Genomic DNA, 6,397 nt, shown 5'->3' with positions numbered 1-6,397 from the left:
TACTGTATTACATTTTACATATATTTAAATATATGTTTACATTATGTTATTCATTAACATAATGTATAAAACATACAAATATATTTATAATACATTACACATGTTATAAATTTGATATCTAGTATATATTATATATATTTAAAATCACAATATATTTTATTTATTTTATTTTATGTTATTGCTGAATTAACAGGTATTTGAGGAAGGAGAGGTGATGCCCTAGATGTGTATATTGTAATTTCAGAAATATTAAAATATGAAAAAAAATGTTCATCTTGGAAGCCAGGTACATGAAATATATTCCTCCAATTGCAAATCTGAGCCCAGATGTAATTTTTTGTGAGATTTTGGAAACTATGCATTCATGTAAGAATTCCTTGGTTTACACTGCTTCTTTGAAATTAGTCAGTTTGTTATATTCTATGAAAAGCCCATGATCCCCATGAGTGGCGTTATCAAATCTTAAGAATGTTATCAGAGGCCAGGCGCGGTGGCTCACGCCTTCAATCCCAGCACTTTGGGAGGCTGAGGCGGGTGGATCACGAGGTCAGGAGATGGAGACCATCCTGGCTAACACGGAGAAACCCCACCTCTACTACAAATACGAAAAATTAGCCGGGTGTGGTGGCGGGCGTCTGTAGTCCCAGCTACTCCGGAGGCTGAGGCAGGAGAATGGCGTGAACCCGGGAGGCGGAGCTTGCAGTGAGCGGAGATCGCCCCACTGCATTCCAGCCTGGGTGACAGAGGGAGACTCCATCTCAAAAAAAAAAAAAAAGAATGTTATCAGATAGAAAGCATATGATTTGGACTAATTTCAAAATGAAATTATGTATTTAAGCTATGTGTGCTTGCTGCACATTTCTGCATTGTTAACAATAGTTTTATAACAATCGGTTTCTTCAACAATTTACCAGGTAACAGCCCCACTTCATTTCACTCTTGGCTGTATGGAAATGGTCTTTGTATGAAATCTGGAATCCATTCCCAGTATAAAGGCAAGCTGACTCGCACCAAGGCTATGAAGTTGAACATTTATTCAGTATACTCAGCCAAAACAACTCACTTATCAGGGAAAAACAATCATCTGGGACTGCAAATTGGTTTTCCATGTTGATTATAGTGACATTAAGTAGAAATGACTTCAGTTTCCATGTTTAATTGTTGTCCCCTCCTGATCATAAGTAGAAATTATACCAACTCTTATTCAAATATCAAGAAAAACCTTTTTAGAAATTATTAAAGGAAGTGTCTACAAGTACACAAGTAGATACAATCAAAAAAGACAAAAAATTACATTTGGACATTGCTATTTGACCTATTTTCTTCATCTAAATGGTACCCAATACAAAAATGTAAATTTATGCTTCAAGATAATATTGATGGCTAGTAGTGTATGTTACTTCTTGCCCATGGAGCTGAAAAAATCCTCTTTTAAGTAACCATTTAATATATTTATTGTATTGTCTTCTTTAGTGAAGGCTTTACTACCATGTAATGGTTCTTTAAGTATAACTTAATGAACATATATTATGTATGCCTGTCATAATTTCTATTTGCAATATATATACATATACTATATAATAGATATTATATATAAAATAGAAAGTATGTATAACACTTGGATTAACTCATATTACAGCATATGTATTATATTTCCCATTTAATAGATGGAAAAACTTAAGATTAGGGAGATTCTTTGTACATTTATTAACTTATCATATAAATATTGAGCTTTCTCTTGCCAATACAATTCGCTAGTAAATACATTAGAGATAAAAAGCAAATGAGTTTGTTTTAATTTCGATATCTCTGAGCCCGGTACCTAAGGCAGTTGGTTTTTTAACATGCTCAATAATATAATACCAAATTGAGTCCAGCTTCCAAAAACTGTGTGTTTGTATCATAACTTGTGCATGAATGAAATATACTGACAAGTTAACGTAAATCCACAGAAAAGTCTATGTGCTGTCAAAATATTTTTCTTGTAATTTTTATCTTCAGACTACTTAAATAAAAACTCATTCAATTTGATTTAGGGTATATATTATTTCCATACATGTCTATGGGAGATGTTTACAAAGATGCAACAAATTGGTATTTGGTTTGGGCCTTGAATTGCTCTTGGATTATAAAAGGAGAAAAACCTTGTGTTGCTTTAACATATAACAAAGGTTTTATTAATATTCTGAGAAGCTATGTACAATGTGTAAATGGAAATCTCTCTTTGCAGCATTCTTTCGTGGTTCTAAATTGTGCCATGACTGAGGTCATGCCATGATGTTTAGCATGGTTTGTAAAACTGTAATAGCTTGGCTTTTTTGACAGATTTTTCATTTAAATATTTGGCTCCACTTACATAGGAGGTTGCCATCATTTGTAAGCTTCCCTCTTTTTCGTCTTGTAATCTCTGCAGGAACAAAAATGTTCTGATGCTATGGAAATTATTCTAGCACAGATGCATTTAGATTGTGGAAATTGCTTTGGGTTGTTTAAAGCAAGACTTTTTTGATTGTTTCCATGATGATTGGATGCTTCATTAACCCCTTTATTGTTGACATCCTATAGAGACTCGATATGCAGTCTTAATTATTTTAAAAGACAATTCTTTGTTATTTAGCTGGTGATTAAAAACACATTAAAAGATGGCATAGAAAGACTATTTTTGTTCATTACCCGATCTAAAAATCTAATCATGTAGTAAGAGACTAATTTTCACATAATTCTTAATAAGTACACTACTGTAGGAATTATTTGTGCTGCCTATATCAGTTAATTAACCAAACTGCACCAGAGAGAGTGAGAAAGTGATTATTTTCTATTAATCAAATGGAAAAGTCAAGAGTAGATACCTCTATCAGTGCTTTTAAGAAAGTGTCTGAGTGAATTTGTGAGATGAACCTAAATTATTTGAATGTAAATATAGCAAATTCAAGGAAGAAAAACAATGCACTGAAAACATATGAAGTCAACTTAAAAGAAACAGCCCAAGGGTGGTGACTCACATCTGTAATTCCAGCACTTTGGGAGGTTGAAACTGGAGCATTGCTTCAGCCCAGGAGTTCAAGACCAGCCTGGGCAACATAGCAAGACCTCATCTCAAAAATAAGAATAATAAAATAAAAAATTTTTAAAAAGAAATCGATCGCCCAAGAATAGTGTTACAGGTTTTAGAGAAAAAGCTTGAGGACAGAGATACTGTGTCTGTCATGGAATGTACATTAATACATTGGAATGGGATCTATATTAATACATTCTAATGCAAAAATATTACACTCAATCTTTTCATAAATATAACCCAACTTACCTTTATGCTTGTGACATACAAACATTTTCTTTAAGTGTTCACTTACTGGAATATTCCACTTCAAATAATCTTTGCAACTTTAATAATAAAGGAAAATTTGATTACTATAACTTCATTTTAGAAGACATTGTATATATTACACCTGGAATATGCAATTATTTCAATTGTGTACGAATTGCTAAGCTTTTAAGAGGAATAAATACCTTTTGCTTTAATGTCAAGATCCCCTCTAGACCATACCACCAGTATTTTTTGCTTAAAAATAAGCAAATCTCCTATGAGCAGGTTTTTCAGCTAAAAAGTTTCCCTCCCATAAACTTAGTAGTTATGCATATACTATCATTTTAACCCTTAGCCAAAATTTTACCATATAGATATTGTGTCCATAATATAGATTAAGAAACTGAGACATAGAGAGATTAAGGTTGACAGGTAACAGATGATAATAGATGACAGTTGTTTTACACAGATTCTGTTGAATTCCAAAGCCAGTGACCTAAATACTACGCAATACTATCAAAAACGTATCAAAAACCCCCATGCCATTTTTTTTTGGTCGGTAAGAGGTAAGAATCTAATAATCAGAGTATTTTTTATCCAGTGTAAACTATTCACAAATATAGTTTCATTTTAATCTCACAAAACAGAGTCTTCTTTTCTTGAGAAAAATATTTCCATGTTCCATTGACTATTATGCATTTAAACAGCATTTATTATGTTATTACGCGTAGTGACCAAGGCTCTGTGGTAGGGTCTGGCATTGACTTCTGTGTGGGTAATTACACGATTCTGGATTATGTTAACATCTGTAATATGTCGTATATGTCTGAAGTGACACATGCTCTTGAATTATTAATAAGGAAAGGGAAAATATTAAGTTTACAAAAGACAGTTCACCCTTCTATTTTAGCATTTCCAATTATGCATATGGAAACAATCTGACTGCTGCCTACCACTGAGACTTTGCTTTAATTATTTAACCATTTAAAGGCAGCTGTAGCAGTTTTTGAAATCTCTCACATGTGAGTGATATCTAATTTTAAATTTAATTGAAGACATGTAAGACAACTGGCTTCTGCTAAGTTTCAATTGGGTTTCATGTAAAAATAACAATCGCCATCAATAAACTGACCAGATGGCAACTTGGCTACGGAAAAGAGATAAATGGGACTGTAAAATGAGGGAGGCCCCACATAATGAGGGTCACTTAAGAGGTATATGTGTGATTTGTTTTGATGAACAATAAATTCATGTAAGTTACACAATCATGATGCATGAGTTTTCACTATAAATTCCAAGAGCATCAGTCTCACATGATGGAACACAGCTGCCCTTCCCAAGCAGATACTTTAATCTATCATATTGGAGGACGGAGCATCTTAAAGGAATAAGCAAGGCCTAGGGTGGGGAGAGCTTACATTTTGAATTTTCTTACAAGGTACTTTCTAAACACAGACTAGAAATACTACAATAGAGAAAAAATCTCCCCCTCCTCCCACCTAAGATTTTGTAATAGCCATTTCTGCAGGGTTAAGACTTCTATTTGCCAGAGAGGCAGAGAGAAAAAAACAACATTCATTTCTATCCTTGATGACTAACAATACCAAGGACTTTAAACCCTTGTGGTGCTCTGTTGATGAATATAAACATGAACATAGACTAGACAAATACATGCACTATAGGTTTGGCCTTATTTTAGAACTTTTTAAAAAATGATTTTCACTAAGTAATGTGACATTTTTATTAGCATTAAAAAATGTAATCGATACTTTAAAAGAGCTTATTCTTTGAAATTATCTGAATCATGAAGCTATTTTGCAGCTGTCTTCTCATGAAGAAAAGATATCTTCAAATGGATGAAATTAGAGTTGAAACAAATAATGAACTGAAAGAAGGAATTAGTGACTAAGTAAAGTCATTGCTTGTCTTACAGAAAATGCAAGAATGTGTTTAACCTTCAGATAATTAAAAATGTAAACATGGATATTACACATTTTGGCCATTAAATACATTTCTTCTTTTACTAGAAAGATAGAAGCCAAAAATAATATAAAATAGAAAAATAATCTCAACTCTGAGAATTAACTTGGTAGGTCAGTCCTACATTACAGACAATATAATGAACAGTTGGCAATCATCCAAGAGATTTGGGTGGTACTCATCCAAATAATCTAATACAAAGATAATGCACTAATCCTGAGGATTCAGAAATGACCGACCTGCTATCATCAAGACAGCATCTCATAAACCTTTTAAGCTGACCTTCATGAAATTTTTAGTTCTTCAGTCTTACTTCAGATGACTGTAATAACAGAAGCTTGTGGTTCATGGCAACTCCATTGAACAATAAGATAAATGGCAGTGTGGCAAATACATGCAAGAGGAAACAGTAACTTTCTACTTTTGCTTCAAGTTCTAAAGAAAAGGAAAAAAAGTTTACACCTAGGTAGTATTTCCTTACTTGCACAATCAGTATATTTAAGATATTTTCTTTTCAATTGTAATATATTTCTTTGGACATAACCAGTAATTAAAAATGAATATAATAATCCATGTTATAAAACTGTAAGTTTCAGGTGTTCACTTATCTTTATTTGCATTTAATTTTTACAGAACAGAAACAGTTATGGAAATACTAATTTTCATGTTGCTTAATGAATTATCATAAAGCAAATTTCTGGGTCAAGAAATAGAACTTTGCCAGCCGCCCCGGAAGCCCCTTATTTTATCTGTTAACAAAAGCAAGTACTATTCTGACTTTTATGGTAATTACTTCCTGGCATTTAATAATTTATTATCAAAGAATACATCTCTGGATGCTAATATTTAGTCTTGTTTAATTTTTAAAAACTGGAATGTTTTTAATTATACAGTTTTCACCATCATCCTCTTTTGCTCCTTTTTATCTGTTGAAGAAAGCAACCATTTGATCTGCTTTATCTTACATTACTCATAAAATATGCTTAGAATACTGACATTACAATACAAATATTAACACCAATAAGCTAATTGAAAATGATTTATATTTTTGTACACAATCTATTCTCATGTCTACATCATTGTAGCATATACTCATTACATATCTTACTCATT

This window comes from Nomascus leucogenys, chromosome 2, assembly GCF_006542625.1.
Source record: "Nomascus leucogenys isolate Asia chromosome 2, Asia_NLE_v1, whole genome shotgun sequence".
Lineage (NCBI taxonomy): Eukaryota > Metazoa > Chordata > Mammalia > Primates > Hylobatidae > Nomascus > Nomascus leucogenys.
The sequence above is the reverse complement of the archived record's forward strand: the minus strand, read 5'-3'. Positions refer to the sequence as shown.